The following is a 17,237-nucleotide window of genomic DNA, read 5'->3' as shown; positions in this document are numbered from 1 at the left end:
AAGCAGTCTCAGGAAATCCAGTTTTCCTCTGATAAGCTCCCGGGTGGCTGCTGGATGGCCACGACCTCATATAACCCTAACGACCTCAACACACAGCCGGCTTGGAGTAAAGCACTGGTGGAAACAGCCCCCCTGATCTTTTCTGGATCTAACCCTCCACCAAGGATCCCTCCCGTTGATCACGTCAGCAAATTGCGGACAGGTCACAAGCCCTTCCTTCTCTCCCTTCCTCTCTCCTCCTTTCCTGTCCTTCCGCTCCAGGTATGAGCAATGGCTCATACCTGGTAACAAGGTGTTTGATGTAGTTTCTACCTGCATTTTAGTAAACTCCCTTACTTAAGCTCTGAAGTCCCAGAATTCTCTTACCTTTCCAGAATCCTTGCAGTGATGCTCCACTGTGTAGACCAGGGGTAGGCAACTTCCAGGGGCCGGTGGCAGCATTGCCCCCCATGGACCCCACTGGAGACCCCTCCCTCCTGCTGCCATGATGCCAAAATGTAGTGGTGCAGCAGTGAGGACCCCCCCAATTGGCAGTGTGGCAGCAGCAAGGAAATGGGGCATCTGGCTTTAAAACAGCCCCTTTTCACCGCTGCTGCCATGCCCCTGCATTTCAGCAGCAAACCCCACTTTGGGTTTGTAAAAGCAGGGTCTGTTTCCTCGCTGCCATTGCTCAGCCAAAAGAAGGCCAGGGAGAGCATGTGGGCCACAGGCTGCGTACTGCCCACCCCTGAGGTGGACTAAGGGTTTAAGTTGCAATGGCACCCCCCCCCCCCCCGTCCGTTTGTCTGAGATGCTGGTTTTGTGAGCCAGCTCTACTGGGCAGGTGGCTGTCTTTCCTCCAGCAGGAATAGAAGCCAAGGCCGCTGCAGGGGGAAGAGTTTCACTGAGCACACGGTGCCAGGGTCAGACACACGCCAAATGCATGCCATTATGAGCAAGAGTGGAAACATTTTGCTGCGACTAATATGGCTCCAGCAGGGCTAACAAGATTTTTTTGCATCTGCAGCAGAGCACCACATAGATTCCCGGTGCTGTGGACCTCCTCTAGTTTACTTATTTCTTTAACATTATTTTTAGGCTGCCTTTAAGGGTGGACCCCTCCTGACGCAGGGTTTACCCTGAGCGAACCAACTTGTCTCCCCAAGGCCACCAGTGAAACAAACCAGACAAAGGCAGAGAGAGATTGTGTACCCTGTGTACTATGCTGTCACACCTGCAGGTAACAGTGCTGCCCAGGGCAGGGTGACGCGGCTCAGTCCAGATTTTCTCACTGAGAGCTCCTTCCTGATAGTCCGGAATAGGTTCTGTATCTGCCCGGGCTGGACACCAGTTGTGTTTCCTCGTTGCTTCTCTTGGGCATTCTTAGAGATCCAGGGAAGCTCTGGGCACCATGGTACTGAGAACGGGAGAACTGTGGGGCTGGGGAGATGGAGTGCCCCTATTGCTCCACGGCCCTTGGGAGAAGCAGCCGCTGGAGGGCAGCCCGAGGAGGAGACATGCAAAGGGCTGCAGCAGGAGGGACGCGCCACCTGCACAGACTCTCTCACTTGGAACGTCGCCAGAGCTTCGCTCGAGGAGGAGCTCGGTGATAGCGAGGGGCAGCAGATGACTCTGGGACGCGCTCGGAAGCCTTCTGCTGGATGGCAGCCACTGGAAGGAGCGCTAGGGGCTCCTGGACACCAGAGGCTTCCTGTGGGACGCGTGGGGCCACCGGAGTAGATTGCTGGACCTCCGGAGGGGCACGTGAATACTGCCGAGGGGCAGTTTCCTCTGGGGAGATGTATGGGGACTCCGGAAGAGGGTATGGGATCTCCAACATGTGGGTTTCCCTTTGTGGGGTGTACGGGGGTCCCAAAGTACGATGTTTCTTTCGGAGGATGTATGGGGACTCTTGAACGGATGTTTTCTCTGGACGAGTTTGTACGCCCTTCAGAGGGGCAGCTGTCTTGAAGTAGATGTCCTGGAGCTCTGGAAGAGCGAACGGGGCCTCTGGTGGTGTGTATGGGTGCTCAGCGGGGCGCATTTCCTTTGGGGGAGTATATGAGGACTCCAGAGGGGCACCTGTCTCCGGAGGGATGTACGGAGGTTCTAGAGGAGTGTACGGGGCTTCTGGCGGTGTATATGGGCGCTCAACAGGGTGTGCTTTCTCTGGGGGAGTATATGGGCGCTCTAGAGGGGCACCTGTCTCTGGAGGAATGTACGGAGGTTCTAGAGGAGTGTACTTGGGCTCTGGAGGAGTGTATGGGCGCTCAACAGGGTATGCTTCCTCTGGGGGAGTATAAGGGCGCTCCAGAGGTGCACCTGCCTCTGGAGGGATATATGGAGGCTCTGGAGGAGTATATGGGGACTCTGGAGGAGTGAAAGGGCGCTCCAGAGGGACAGATGTCTCTGGGGGAATGTACGGGGGGTTTGGAGGAGTGAACATGGGCTCTGGAGGAGTGTATGGGTGCTCCAGAGGCGCACCTGCCTCTGGAGGGATATATGGGGGCTCTGGAGGAGTATATGGGGACTCTGGTGGAGTGAATGGGCGCTCCAGAGAGACAGATGTCTCAGGTGGGGTGTATGGGAGCTCTGGAGGAGTGAACACGGGCTCTGGAGGAGTGAATGGAGGCTCTAGAGTTTGAATTGTCTCTGGAGGAGTATATGGAGGTTCCAGAGTGACATCTGTCTCCGATGGGGTGTATGGAGGTTCCAGAGTGACATCTGTCTCCGATGGGGTGTATGGAGGTTCCAGAGTGACAGCTGTCTCTGGGGGGGCATATGGAGGTTCCAGAGTGTGAATTGTCCATGGAGGAGTATATGGAGGACTTAGCCTAGGAGACGTCTCTGGGGGGGTGTATGGAGGTTCCAAAGTGACAGTTGTCTCTGGGGGGGTATATGGAGGTTCCAGAGTGACAGTTGTCTCTGAGGGGGTGTATGGAGGCTGCAGAGTGAAAGATGCCTCTTGAGGAATGTATGGGGGCTCTATCATGACGGGGTTCTCTGGGGGGATATATGGGGGCTCTAGAGTGACAGAAGTGTCTGGTGGATCCAGAGTGACAGGTGGTTGAGGATCAGGGTCCTTCGGCCTGAGAGGTCCATTTGGAAGAGGGTCTGAGGAAGGCAGGATGAGAGCTCCATCTGAGGGAATGTATGGGGGCTCTAGCACAACAGCTGTCTCTGAACTGCTGGATGGAGTTGTAGCGTCAGCTGGTTTGGGGAAGACATATGTGGGCTGTGTGGGGAGAAAGGGGGGCTCTGGAGTTGTGTAGGCATCCCCCTGAGCAATATATGGGGGCTCCAAAGAAACAGTCACATCTAGGGGGATGAAAGGGGACTCTGGTGGCGTGGGAGGTTTTTCTTTAGGGATATATGGCGGGGCTATAGCTGTGGGGACTGATTCTTGAGGGAAGTATGGTGGCTCCAGAGTGATAATTTGCTCAACAGGGAGAAATGGGGGTTCCATAGGTGGGGGTGAAGCTGCTAAAGGGATATAGGGGGGCTCTACCAGGATGGTTGGCTCTGGCCCTGCATGGGGGTGCTTCAAGGCTGACTTTGGCCATTTGGGACGGCCATCCTTGGGGAGAGGGAATATGTACACCTCTGTGGAGGTTTCAGGGGCACCTGTGGGTGGAGAGACTGTGTTCACCTCTGGGGAGGTTTCAGGGGCATCTGTGGGGAGCGGGACCGTATCCACCTCTGGGGACCTTTCAGAGGCATCTGTGGGGAGCGGGACTGTGTCCACCTCTGGGGAGTTCTCAGTGGCATCTGTGGGGAGTGGGACCGTGTCCACCTCTGGGGAGCTTTCGGGGGGATCTGTGGGGAGCGGGACTGGTGACTCCTCCAGACGGTGTTCGACAGGCTGTGTTGTCACAGCCTCAGTAGGAAGGAGCGTTATTCCAGCAGGATGAAGACTAGCTGTAGTGGCGTCCTTGTGCTTTTGAGGCCGCTCCTTCTTTGGGGACTTCCCCCCTTCCATTTCAACCATCTCCCCGAAGATCCATTCCAGGAAGTGCTTGGTAGAGGTGTAGATCCCGGGACTGTTTGCCTGAGCGCAGCCTTTGCCCCAACTGGTGATCCCAACAACATAGTACAGGGAGTTTGGTGACGTCTTGCACATCAGGGGCCCCCCACTGTCCCCCTGCAGAGAGAAGAAAGGAAGGGGCCTCAGTGGCACTGTGGAAAAGCAAAACAGGCTCCCCTGGCACCAATAGCCAAGATCCACACCATAGGCTCTCAATTCAGCCCCACCCTCAGCGGCCCATGCCCTGCCAGAGGCCCCTAACATTTTTGTCTTTTTTAACTAACTTTTTTTTCCATTTATTTGTCTTGTAATAAATGTACCAGTGGGACTCTGCTTTTAACCTCTACTGAGTAGAGGAGCAGGCACAGGCTAGTCTAGAACAATCACAAAGCTAGACACAAAAAGGGAAAAGAGGCTATGGAAGGACAGGACTCTCCAGTGGTGGTGACCTGCAAGGTGTGTGTCATGTTTGTTTTCTTGCCTGAGAACATGGCCTACACCTGCAACAAGTGCAAGTTGATCACGCTGCTGGAGGAAAAAGTAAGTGGACTGGAGCGGCGACTGTCGACCCTCTGGGGAATAAGAGAACATGAAGAAAGGGAAAGAAAAATACTCCAAGTGAATGACTGGCTACGAAGGTGGTGCCGACGCGAGAGATTTGGCTTCTGGGACCACGGGCTATACTTCCGGGAAGATGGACTGTTGGCAAGGGACGGGTTGCACCTCACAAAGGCTGGGAAAAATGTGTTTGGCCACAGCATGAAGAACTTCATCAGGAGGGCTTTAAACTGAATGCCACGGGGAAGGGAGATGTAAACTTGGGGGTAACAATGGACGTACGCTCATGCACTGCAACGGAGAGAACAGCTCTAATAGCACCCAATAATAGTCTTCAGACACATGTAGGAAGAAAGCCAGACTATGAAGCACATGGTCTTCGATGTCTATATACTAATGCCCGGAGTATGGGAAACAAACAGAATGAACTTGAACTCTTAATACAAGAGGGAAATTATGACCAGATAGGTATAACTGAGACTTGGTGGGATGACTCTCATGACTGGAATACATCAATGGAAGGATATAATTTGTTCAAAAAGAACAGGAGGAACAGAAAGGGAGGTGGAGCTGCACTATATTAAAAAAAAACCACATATCTCTGCATGGAAATACAGGAGGATGAGCTTGGTAGCCCCATCAAGGGCACCTGAGTTAAAATAAATGGAGCAAAGAATAACAGGAACCTGGTGGTCGGAGTCTACTACCGGCCACCCAACCAAGGAGAACACGAGGATGAAACTTTTGAGAAGCAAATAGCCAGTGTTTCAAGGAAGCATGATGTAGTAGTAATGGGGGACTTCAATTTCCCCGATATTCGTTGGGAGACAAATTCTGCAAAACATGGCCCCTCCAGGACATTCCTGACTTGTGTGGCGGATAACTTCCTCCTACAGAAAGTAGAGGAAGGAACTAGAGGATCGGCTATCCTTGACTTGATCCTAACCAACAGAGATGACTTAGTGGATAAAGTAGCAGTTAGAGGAACTCTGGGGGAAAGCGACCATGTTGTACTTGAGTTCTTGGTTCTAAGGGAAGCAAAAGTCGAGTGTAGTCAAATGCGTACCCTGGATTTTAGGTAAGCCCATTTTAATAAACTCAGAACAATGATCAGCAAGGGCCCATGGCAAGCGACGCTAACAAGAAAAGGAGTCCAAGATGGGTGGGAGTTTTTAAAAAAGGAAATTCTCAAGGCACAATTACGAACAATTCCAACAAGAAGAAAAGGTGGAAGACAACAGAAGAAGCCAATGTGGCTTCACAAAAAGCTTAGAGATGACCTGAAAACAAAAAAGGACACATACAGGAAGTGGAAAGAAGGCCAAGTAACAAAGGAAGAGTACAGGCAGGTAGCACAGAATTGCAGGGATGGCGTCAGGAAGGCTAAAGCTGAGAACGAGCTGAGGTTAGCAAGGGATGCTAAATGCAACAAAAAGGCTTTCTTCAGCTACGTGCATAGTAAAAGGCAGAGGAAAGAAATGGTGGTTCAGCTATTCAATAAGGATGGCAAAACGATAACAGATGACAAAGAAAAGGCAGAGGTGCTCAATTCCTACTTTGGTTCAGTCTTCTCCCAAAAGAGGGTCTATGACCCCCCCTGGCAAAGGTGAAGTACAGGCTGAAGGGGCAGGATTGCAGCTTGAGATCAATAGGCATATGGTCAAGGAACACCTAATTCCTTTGAATGAGTTCAAATCTCCAGGGCCAGATGAACTGCACCCGAGAGGAATAAAAGAACTCTCAGAAGAACTCTCAGAACCATTTCTTTGAGAAATCATGGAGGACGGGTGAAGGGCCAGATGACTAGGAATGTAGGAAAGTCACTTACCTTTTCGAAGGGTGACAATCATGATGGGGGGGAGGCACTCCGTCCCTCCCCCCGAAATTCTGGCTGGGCGGGGAGGCGCTCCGTCCCTCCCCCCCGAATCCTGGCCGGCTGGCTGTGCTCCGCAGGGATTCTGTGGAGCTGCCGGCCGGCTCTGCCAGCGGCTGGACATCCGGCCGCTGGCTAGCAGGGACGCAAATGGCGGCGGCCGTAGCTGCTGCCGTTTGCGTCCCTGCAGTCAGCCGTGATAGGCTACATAAATGTTTACGTAGCCTATCACGGCTGATTTAAAAGAAAAAACAACAACGTGCGTTCCTTATTTTGGCACGTCTTAGTCTACGTAAACATTTACGTAGACTAAGACGGCGAAAATAAGGGGAACGCTACGCTATTTGCGTTCCCCTTATTTTCGCCGTCTTAGTCTACGTAAATGTTTACGTAGACTAAGACATGCCAAAATAAGGAACGCAAATGGCGGCGCCCATGGGAGCCGCCATTTGCGTACGTGCGTTTTTTTTTCCTTTTAAATCACCCGTGATAGGCTACTTAAACATTTACGTAGCCTATCACGGTGTTTTTTAAAAATCTAGCCGTGATAGGCTACGTAAATCTTCACGTAGCCTATCACGTTTTTGTTTTTTTTTAACTGGAAATGGCGGCGGCAACAGCCGGTCGGAAGACCGGCCGCTGCAGCCGCAGCCGCCGCACCGCCGCCGCTCCACCGCCAGAAAGATCCGCCCAAGGTAAGTCCCGTCCCGGGGGGGTGGCAGGGGGGTGGCAGACCATTCTGCCACGGATTTCGGGGGGCTGAATGCGCTGGCATTCGGCCTCCCCGAGATCCGTGGCGGAATTCTCTGACATCCCTACAGATGACTGGAGGAGGGCTAATGTTGTCCATATTTTCAAAAGGGGTAAAAAGGAGGAACCTGGGAACTACAGACCAGTCAATCTGACATCAGTCCCTGGGAAAATTCTGGAGCAGATGATAAAGCAATCCATCTGCAAGCACCTTGAAAACAATGCAGCGATGACTCGAAGCCAACATGGATTTGTCAAGAACAAGTCCTGCCAGACAAATCTGATCTCATTTTTTGATCAAGTCACCTCCCTTGTGGACCATGGGAATGCTGTAGACATCATATACCTCGACTTCAGCAAAACTTTCGACAAAGTGCCCCATGATATCCTGATGAGCAAACTAGCTCAAAGTGGGCTAGATGAAACAACGATCCGGTGGATCCACAGTTGGCTACAGGATCGGACTCAAAGAGTGCTTATCAATGGGACCGTCTCAAACTAGGGAGAGTTAACGAGTGGGGTACCGCAGGGCTCAGTCCTGGGCCCAGTGCTCTTTAACATTTTTATGAATGACTTGGAGGAGGAGGTGCAGGGAATGCTGATCAAATTTGCAGATGACACCAAATTGGGCGGGATAGCTAATACTTTGGAAGACAGAAACAAAATTCAAAGTGATCTGGATAGACTGGAGTGCTGGGCAGAAAACAACAGAATGACATTTCGTAGGGATAAAGCCCAGTTCTGCCCCTAGGAAAAAGAAACCAAATGCACAGCTACAAGATGGGGGATATGTCGCTCAACCACACTACAAGCGAGAAGGATCTTGGAATTGTTGTCGATCACAAGCTGAAGATGAGCCAACAATGTGATGTGGCTGCAAAAAAGGCAAATGCTCTTTTGGGGTGCATTAATAGAAGCATAACTTCCAAATCCTGGGAAGTCCTAGTTCCCCTCTACTCAGCCCTGGTTAGGCCTCATCTGGAGTACTGTGTCCAGTTCTGGGCACCACATTTTAAGAAGGATGCAGACAAACTGGAGAGGGTTCAGAGGAGGGCAACAAAGATGATCAGCGGACTGGAAACAAAGCCCTAAGAGGAGAGACTGAAAGAACTGGGCATGTTTAGTCTTGAGAAGAGAAGATTGAGGGGAGACATGATAGCTCTCTTCAAGTACTTTAAAGGTTGTCACAGAGAGGAAGGCCAGCATGTCTTCTCGATCATCCCAGAGTGCAGGACATGGAGTCATGGGCTCAAGTTACAGGAAGCCAGATTCCGGCTGAACATCAGGAAAAACGTCCTGACTGTTAGAGCAATATGACAATGGAACCAATGACCTAGGGAGGTGGTGGGCTCTCCCACACAGGAGGCATTCAAGATGAGGCTGGGCAGCCGTCTGCCAGGGATGCTCTGACTTGGATTCCTGCATTGAGCAGGGGGTTGGACTCGATGGCCTTGTAGGCCCCTTCCAACCCTACTATTCTGTGATTCTATGATTCTAAGTTGGGCAGGGTCCAAATTCACCAGATCACCAGACTGCAGGATTTAGTCAATTAATCATTTAGAATAGGTAGGGAGGTATAAAAGAGGATGTGTGTCTGTCAGTCTATCAGAACCATAGCTGCAAGACATGGAACCTAGACACCTGAAGCGTGCCATGCAGATGAAGGGGACCACAGGGGTGTGCATCTCAAAACTGTTTAGTTTTTAAAATGCAGTAATTGTAATACATTTAAATGTGTCCATGGGGTTGAAGCTGGAGGAGATTGGGAGGCCGCAGGACAGGGTTATACACCTTACTCCTCCCGCCTGCTGTGGGGCAGCCCTTCCTTCAGAGGAATGGAGTGGACAGACCCCTCCCTTGAAGGGAGCACTCCTTCACTGAAACAGGGCAGGCACTGGGTACGCTAGCCTCTCTCTTTCTCACTCTCTCTCTCTCTCTCTCTCTCTCTCTCTCTCACTCTCACTCTCACTCTCTCTCACGATCTCTGGCTCTCGCTCTCTCTTGCTCTGTATCTTCTGTCCATGTGCAAATGTAATCACTAGATGAATCAACAAACAGCACAGTCCTGCACATGCTTACTCAGAAGCAAGGCCCGTTGTGGCTGAGGGCCACAGTATCTAAAGGACTGCCTCTTTTCCTGCATTCCCACGAGTCCTCTGAGAGCTCCATCAGAGAGCCCCACGTCTTGAGATTCGGCAGGTGGCTACTTGCAAGCAGGACTTTTCCGTGGCAGTCCCACAGCTGTGGGATGCTCTCTGCAAAGAGCTCTGCCTGGCACCTACTTTTTTATTTTCGTTGATTTTTCAGCATCAGGCAAAAAGCCCTTTATTCGCTCAGGTCTGTTAGCTTGCGATATGCTCTGCTGCCCAGATATATCTCACAGTGGCCTTTAGAGCTGTTTTTGTCTCTGTAGATATTTTTCTTTACCTTTCTAGCATTTGTTGTTTTCAGTGTGTGTGCGCGTGTGTTTGCTCTTGCCTTTTAAAAGTTCTGCTTAACTGGATTTTATTGCGCTGCATTTGCACGTGTTGTTACCCTGAGAGGTTTGGCTAGAGGGCGGCGCACCCGCTGAGCTGGCTCACTAGCCCGGAGCGCTGGGCGCAGCCCCTCGTGCTGCCAGAGCTCCTGGGAAGCCGTTGCCAGCGGGAGCGGCCTTCCCGGATTCCTCACCTGGCAACTGTCGATCCCCCCTTCCTCATATCCTGCGCACAGGGTGAGGGGGCTCATGGCCCCGTTGTACCACTGGCTGCTGTTGCACTTGCTAGTCTCCAGAATGTTCACTTTGGCCTCCTGCAGGACATCCGATGTCTTCACACCTGTGAGCAAAGGGGGCTGGTTAGTTTGGCTTCTGCCTCCTCCAGGAGCTGCTCTCTACCGCCCCTCCCTTCCCTACCCCTTACTTGGCACAGAGCCAAATGACGTCACTTGAATCTGTGTTTGCACATGTGTGGTTTTTAGCAGCAGGATCGGGCCCCCAAGGTTGCCGTTTAAAAAAGCACACCACCATGCACACAAATGCAGACATAATTTAATGTCACATGCCATTGGGCCCTTAGTGGCACATGAGACGGGGCGGGGCAGAGAGATGAGAACTCGTGGGTTGAGCCAAGGCATTTCAGCACCACTGAGGCTTAAAGCTCATGTAAGCAAAGGAAAGTGGGAAGGAAGGAGCCGCGGGACACCAACTACAGTTGCACGTGAGGCAAGCGCCAGACCTGTGTCTGGCCTGGCAAAAGCCCTGAGGATGCTTCCCCTGCTCTCCCAGATCTGGGGGGAGCGTGGATGAGCACTGCAGACTTCCATCACGGAAGCCCAAGCAGGACATCAGCAGCTCTCAGCCACTCCTCCACCTGCCCCTGCCCATGCAGTCGCTTATCCGCCCGCCCCTGAGCCAGCCTCTGGCTGTGCCTTCCCCCCTCGCCCTCACTGTTCTGGGCGGTGGTCCCCCAGCCGCTGATGTAGCAGTTTGAGAAGGAGACGTTGGCGCCCATGGTGACGCGAGGCAAGCAGGCCGGCTGCACATAGTCGTCGAAGGTCACAGGGCTGTCGAGCTGTATCAGGGCAATGTCGTTGGCCTCCGTGCGCGGATTGTAATCCTGGTGGAGGACGACTTTGCGCACCGAACGCAGCTGGACAGTGGCCGGCAGCTTGGAAAGGTCTGTGGCGCCCACCACAATCCTCCAGAGATGCAAAGATCTGCATGCAAACAGAACGTGATTAGTGTGAGGCCCCCCTGCGTCTGCTCCCCAACTCACAACTCTAAACCTCAGAAATCCTGTACACACCCAGCCCTGGAGACTGGGAGAACGGCAGACATTGGCTGAAGTCCACCACGTACAAAGCCGATGAAGCTCAAATGTGCGATTTACATGCACACCTGACCCCCCCCCCATGATTGCCACAAGGCGCGTAGTAAAGCCAGGAAGGGCCCAGTGGGGAGGAGCCACAGGGCTGGCCCCATGCCATGCTCCCTGCCGAGGCACAGCGTGTGCAGCTGCACAGACAGTGGGTGGAACCCAGCCCCACCTAGAGGCTCGTCTATGTGGCTGGACCAGGGGAGGCCGCCTTCCTGGGTCTGTGGCCACCTTTGGCAACTGCAGAATCTGTCTTGGGCATAACCACAAAATGGCTGCCATAGGATGTGTGGCTAGTCACCAAGGCCACCTAACTTGCCCCAAGGACTGAGTACAAGGCCAAGATCTCTCCGCTTCCCGCCCCCAGCTTACCAGGCAGAGGTACTAGCAGTCACTTTCTCCCCCCGCCCCGCACTTTCTTGGTGGCAGGGCAGAGAAAAGCATCGGCCTGCAGCCACCTGCCATCTTCCTTTCCTAAGCATGTCTCTGAGCCTGCGGGTGGCCCAGGGGCCTTCATGGGAGAAGAAGGTGGCACAGGCTGGAGGCCCTCGCGTTGTTCGAAGCAATCCCAGCCACAGGTAAGGAAATTTGTTAATTTTTTTAAAAGTGGGAGGGGTAGGGCAGCTGGGCAGCCCCCAACAAAGGGGTCCAGGGTGCACTGGTGCCTATGGGCAGCATGTTGCGTACCCTGGGGTGGACCATGACAGCCTGTCCCTTCAGAACAGGGGCAGGTGATGGCAGCCCGTGGGCCACATGCAACCCCCAGAGGCCGCTTGTGCAGCCCACCGCATGTGCCCTGCCCCCCGGGGCCCTGCCCCCCAACTCTCCCTGCAGATGCTGCCTCCACTGCCACACAGGCACATGAGGAGCGTCTCCCTCACAAGTCCTGTGCAGCTGTCGAAGGGCACAGTCCTGTGCTGGGGGCTGTAGGGCCTTTTTCTGCCTAAACATCCATAGGATTGCGCCCTAAATGTCTGCAGAGGATCGGTACATGCTCCAGATGCTCTTCCAAATCCTGGAGTACTCCTGTCCACACTCCTCACGGGGAATCAAGAAGGGGTCAATAGCAGGGCCTAGGCCACTTCGGGGGCAGGGCAATGGCTCCCTCCCGCTTGGGTGCCCCAGAGTGCTCAATCACCCTAAAGCAACCTAGGGCAGCCTTCCCCAGCCTGGTGGCCCCCAGATGTTCTGGATGACAACTCCCAGAATTCCTGACTCACTGGCTGTCCTGGCTGGGGCTGATAGGCATTGAAGCCCCAAACATCTGGAGGGCACCAGGCTGGGGAAGGCTGGCCTAAGGTTTCTGAAGCACAGTGAATGGTCACTAGAGAACAGCTTGCGCCTCCCACTGGCGTCAGGTCTCTTTAAAACATTCATGTACTGATTTCTGGATTTCTAGGCCACCTTTCAGGGCAAAAGGACCTTCCAAGGTGGCCGACATAAAAATATACAACTATAAACACACCAGTCCAATAAGAGGTTATCATTTAATTTTAACATTATGGATGGTTTACTGTAGCCTCCCCCACCCTGACACTGTCTAGATGCGTTGGACTACAACTCCCAGCATGCCCCAGCCAGTATGATGGGAATCGTAGTCCAAAACAACTGGAGAGCATCAGGGTGGGGGAGGCTGGTTTGCCGCCTTGATCATGTTACAGAAAATTCTGAGGCAGATGTTGGAAATAAAATATCTTTGTTGCTGAGCTGTTCAGCAGGCAGGGAAAGCCGCCAGCAGGCCTTCCTGCCAGATTGCACGCCAGCCTTTGCCTCACATTGTGTGTTGTTTGGTTTTAATTTTTGTGAACCGGCCAGAGAGCTTCGGCTGTTGGGCAGTATAGAAATGAAATAAATAAATAAGTAAATAAATAAATAAATAATTGCTTACGGGGTCCGCCCAAAGGGCGCACCCCACGCTGCAACTTCTGCCACCTCTCCTTGCGTGTTGGAGAGTTTCTTCCCGGATTCCTCCATGGTTAGGCAGGGGTTCTGCATGTGCTCAGAGGCTTCGTGGATTCCTCTAGCCTTGTCTACCGCCGGTGACAGCCCAGATGCCCCCGGTGCCCTTGTCTTGCTTACCTCCTCTTAGTCTTGAAGCAGTGAGCTGCAGTGAGGACCCAGTTGGGGGCAAGGAGGGATCCCCCACACGAGTGCCGGGGGCCCTTGGAGGAGGGGATCTGGATGCTGACCAGCCAGGGCCACGCTCCGGGCAAGGCATCGACACCCCCCACAATCCGCATGGCTCCACCGTGGCTGGGTGCCAGGGGCCGTTTCCCACAGGCTGAGGGGAAGCAGAGAAGGTCAGAGATGAGCGTGAGCAAACCCAGGCCAGGTCGTGGCACAGAGAACACACAAGAACATCCTGGAAGGAACTGCAAGAGAATTCAGGGCTCGGCCTAGTCCACAGGGTCAAATTTGCCAGAGGATTTCGCTCCATCCTGGCATCCAGAACGACAGGAGGGAGTGGGGAGCCTCATCCAGAGAAGCAACGCTGCTGCGCACACGCCGCCCTGAAAGCCACGAGGGGATCCCCAGGGCTCCACGGCATGCAGAGAGCCTCCGCACATCAGGGAGGCGTCCCGCTGCAGACAGCGCCCCGTAGAGGGTGGCAAGATCCATGGCAGCCGCCACACTGGTCCCCACCCCACCCTGCTCATGGGTAGACCCTACCTGAGCTCGAAATGGCTGGACAAAGCTTCCTCAACCGCCTTAGTTGGCCCCAGAAAGGAGGTGTAGAAATACCATGAATAAATGCAAATTAATCTGCATGTAGAACTGCAGGCTTTTTAGAAATGAACGATGGCGATGATGAAGTCACTCTGGTGCTCTTCCCTGCTGTTGCCCTGAAGCCGCTCAGCGGGTGTCCTGGGGAGGAGCCTTCGGGCCGAGGCTCTGCCTTGTTAGGGGGATGTGCCGGCCGGGCCGGTTGGCTGGAACTCGCTTTTGGCCGTTAGGCCCTTGCTGCCTTGGTGTGCAGCTCTTGAATGCGCATCATCATTTAGGGGAAATCCTACGCATGTTTCAACAGAAAAAAGTCCTATAGATCCCCCAACCAGGATGGCTGGCTGGAGAATTCTGGACATTGTAGGACGTTTTTCTGTCTGAATGCGCATAGGATTGTGCCTTTAACGGATTTATCTTAAGCTGCCTTGAGCTCAACTCAGGGAGACCAGAAATAAGCACCTAGATCAGCTTCCCCCAGCCTGGCGGCTGCCCCAGATCTTTCAGAGTACAGCTCCTGGCCTTCCTGACCTAGACAAAGACACAAAGGCTCTTCCCAGGCTCCACACCCCTGCTTTTCATTGAGGGAAGGGGTGGTGAGCCCATCACACTGGGCAAGGCAGCGTGGCTCTCCATGGCTGTATCTCCCTGGATCCTGGGGGGGCTTGGTGGCGATGGCAAGTGGCACTTCTGCCATCAGACCCCCACCCTGCCCGGGGCTGCTGCGCTCTTGCCGTAGGCCTGTTCTTCCAGCCTGCTCAGATTTCCCTTGGCACTGCTCAGGAAGCGAGAAAGTTGGTGCCCGGCAAGTCAGATCTGGCACCTCTCATTCTGGCAAGCAGTGGTGCCTTCCTGTGGCCAGTGTGGGCAAGTGCAGCTGGCGGTTCCCAGGCAGGGCCTTGCCCGGTCTCTGGCATCCCAAAAGAGGCAGCTTCAGGGGGTGGACCATAGTGATGTCATGGGGCAGGACCGTACGATGTCGTGGGGGTGCCAACTCTTCGAAGACAAAGTCCTGGCACCGAGGCCAGGCCCAGAGATGTGGCCCAGCGGTAGAGAGGCAGAGCTAGGGAGGCAAAGATCTGAGGCAGTGGCGTATGTGTGTGCACACGCATGTGTTTGCACTCTGAGGGATCTCCCTCTCCCCATTCTCCACTGGAAAACATGGGAACTAAGTGGAAAAAACCACTTGTGCAATATTTTCTTGTTCAGAATTATTAGTGGTGTTTTTGTTTTAAAATCGTGTTTTAAAACAATACCGTTGCAGATCTTCTACCTGAAAGATTCAGAGGTTGTGCTTAGGGGGCAGAGGGCCTGCTTTGCACGCAGGAGGGCCCAGGTCCTATTGGCAGCGTCTCCAGGGAGGGCTGCGGGGGGTGGGGGGAGAACCAGGCTGCAGTCCTGAGAGCCGCTGCCAGCCAGTGTAGACAGCATTGAGCTCGATGGATCTGTGGTCTGGCTCGGTGTCAGGCAGCTTCCTGTGTTTCTATACAAAGGTGGCAATTTTAGGCTCACTGATGGGCCCGAGCGTCAAACCTGCTGTCCTACAGCCCTGGCGATGGGCCTCCAACCTCCAGCTCATGGCCAGATCCTGAGATCTGGCAATTCTTCACAACAGCTGCCTTCCAGATGTGTGAGGCTGGGAGGCTCATCATCCCCAGCCAGCATGAGCAAAGGCCATGTTGGCTCAGGGTGATGGAAGATGTAGTCTAGCGCATCTGGAGGGCATCTGGTTACGGAAGCCTATTTTATAGGAAGCCTGTGGGGTGTTCAATGGGGCACCTGCAATCAACGGAGGGCAAGTGGGTGCCAGAGGCAGATTTGAATAGCTGCAGCATTTATATTTCCCAAAGTAGAATGAGCTTTCCTTCCATGCGCCGTGATGTGACCTGCAATACTCTCTCCGCCCTGGCACAGCCCAACACAGCCTTCGCCTACCTGGTACCTTCCAGGTGTGTTGGACTACAAATCCCTGCATCCCCCAAGCCAGCTGTGCTGGGGGAGGATGGCCTGACCAAACTACAATTGCATCTCGAATGCTGGCATATTCACGAAACAAGCAAGGCGGTCAGCTGTGTCAGTGGGACACCCCTGGGGTTGTCACCTGAAGCTCCCTCAGTCCGTTTTGGCTGGTCCTAAGGAAGGTCTTGCTTTGCTCTCCCTTTGGGGGCAAATCTACAGCAACTATTATCAGACACATGGCACTTCTTGAAGATACTTCATGTTGTCCCTGAACAGAGGGTGGTAAAAGCCTGGATTCGTTTCCACTTCTTCAGTATATAATTTCCATAATGACGCACATGTAGCATTTTACGAAGCGTGCCAAGTGCATACCGCAGCGACGCAAATGCCTCGGTCCAACAAGAGAGCTGGAGGCGGAAGGGCACCTTGGACTTGGGATTTTCTAGCTAACTCTTGGTACCTTGGTTCTAGAGAATCAGATAGTAACAATACAATCCTATGCATGTCTACTCAGAAGTAAGCCCCACAGAGTTCAATGGGACTTACTCCCAGGTACCTGTGTGTGGGACTGCAGCCTAAGGCAGCACAATGAGGACCTTGTGCACGTATTGGAAGAAGGCTGGTCAGGTGCAACATCTTCCAACAACTGCATGGACCAAACCCCAACGCCTCAGGCAGGGCCAGTACTACCAGGGTTTCATATGGGCTGGAATGGGCTCCTGTCTGACTTCAGACTCCCTTGGGGGAAGAGAAGTCCCGAGGGCTGGAGGGTCAGCCTTCACCGAGATGGCAGTGGTGGGGAGACACTTCGGCAGGGAGGCTGGCAGGGGAGCCCCCATGTGTGGGCCCTAGCAATGGGACCAGGGGAGAGAGCCCTCATCCCAGCCACCCATCCCCAGACTCTGCTTACTCTCTGTATCATAGCCATGCGTCCCTAAAAACCTCAGCAGGGCCACGACTCCTAGAAGCAGCCCGGCCGGGGCGCCCATCATGAGCTGGGACTGCTGGTACCGGTTGCACATCGTTTGAGTCGTGCCTCAGCATCGCGATGTCGACATCAGCGGGTTCTCCTTCTACGTTGCTAGGAGACCAGGTCTGGCCTTGGCCACCGGGACGGGGGCTGGAGTGAAGAAGCCACCCCTCACGTCAGGGACCAGCCCAGCCTGTCCTCGCCATGGAAGAGCTCTTGGGAAGCAGCCACATCCGTTCCGGGGCCAGTACAGCACCCAGCATAACGTTGGCCCTAAGAAACGGCTAAATGAGTTGTGGTGACAATGGCAGGCCTGCGGAATGCAGACACAATAGACCTTCTGGAAGTTTGAGCATCTTCTGGAAGCACGCAGGGAGGCCTTTCTCCTTGGGCTGGTCTGAGCAGAGGATGTTGGGATTTTAATCCATCGCCTCTTCTCCAGGGCCTGCAGCAGTCGCTTGGAAGGATGCGAAGGAAGCCGCCTGTGATCCACCCAGGAGCCATTGCAACCTCACAGAGGATGCTGGGAGCAGCTCTCGGGTTAAACAA

General features: G+C 53.7%; 1 pseudogene; it reads right to left on the bottom strand.

Moving 5' to 3' along the window:
* Window positions 1-3,141: 3,141 nt before the first annotated feature.
* On the bottom strand, window positions 3,142-16,740 carry LOC146339217 (uncharacterized; annotated as a pseudogene).
* Window positions 16,741-17,237: the final 497 nt, after the last annotated feature.

The sequence above is a fragment of the Heloderma suspectum genome, chromosome 7, assembly GCF_057233095.1.
Source record: "Heloderma suspectum isolate Gila_16-S chromosome 7, 16-S_ref, whole genome shotgun sequence".
Lineage (NCBI taxonomy): Eukaryota > Metazoa > Chordata > Lepidosauria > Squamata > Helodermatidae > Heloderma > Heloderma suspectum.
This window is presented reverse-complemented; position numbering and strand designations above follow the sequence as displayed.